This window comes from Sturnira hondurensis, unplaced genomic scaffold (genome assembly GCF_014824575.4).
Source record: "Sturnira hondurensis isolate 20B ecotype Veracruz unplaced genomic scaffold, ASM1482457v3 Scaffold0007406, whole genome shotgun sequence".
Classification (NCBI taxonomy): Eukaryota; Metazoa; Chordata; class Mammalia; order Chiroptera; family Phyllostomidae; genus Sturnira; species Sturnira hondurensis.
Window position 1 is genome coordinate 7,324,227 of NW_028080037.1, and position 779 is coordinate 7,325,005.

General features: G+C 44.5%; 1 non-coding gene across 1 annotated transcript; it reads right to left on the reverse strand.

Annotated features, from left to right (window-relative positions):
* Positions 1 to 428: 428 nt before the first annotated feature.
* Positions 429 to 578, reverse strand: LOC118991378 (small nucleolar RNA SNORA57). Its single transcript, XR_005067405.1, has one exon. It is a non-coding gene; the product is annotated as a small nucleolar RNA SNORA57 (small nucleolar RNA).
* Positions 579 to 779: the final 201 nt, after the last annotated feature.

Here is a 779-nt window from a genome sequence, read left to right on the forward strand (position 1 = left end):
ACACAGTACAGTACTGCTAACTCCTGTGCTGTAGATCTCCAGGATCTATTCATTTTGCAAAAGTGAAACTTTGCACCCTTTGGCATAATTCACCCCTGTTCCCACCTCCCTCTAAGCCCCTGGTGATGACTCTTAGATTCCACAGAGAAGCGAGATCTTTCAGAGTTTGTCTTTCTGTGTCTGGCAGTTGGCGTGATGTCTTCCAGGTCCCCCCATGTCGCCACAAATGGCAGCACGGCCTTCTTTTAAAGACTGAGTAATATTGCACTCTGTGATTAGGCCCCATTTTTCTTCATTCATGCATGTGTTGATAGACATTTACTTTCTTCCATGTCTTGGCCATTGGGAGTAGTGCTGCAATGAGCCTGGGAGTGCAGCTATCTCTTTTATTTATTTATTTATTTTATTTTTATTTTTAATTTTTTTACCAGTGTCCCGGCGCTTGAGGATAAAACCGGCGGACTGGAAACCGTCAGCACCGAAGACATGATGCCGAGGGGGGCCGGAGCCCCTTCCCTCTGCCTCCGTACATTACGGGGACCGGGAACGCAAGCCCGACCTCCGCCAAGAAGAGGAGGGTGCAGCTATCTCTTTAAGATGCTGATTCTGGTTCCTCTGGGTATGTACCTGGAAGTGGAATTGCTATATTCTGTGGTAGCTCTATTTTTTAATTATGGATTCCCTTCTCTCCAGATTCTCTGCAATATTTATCCCTTGGATTTTTAATAAGAGCCATCTTTTTTCTTAAAGATTTTATTATTTATCTTTAGAAGGGAAGG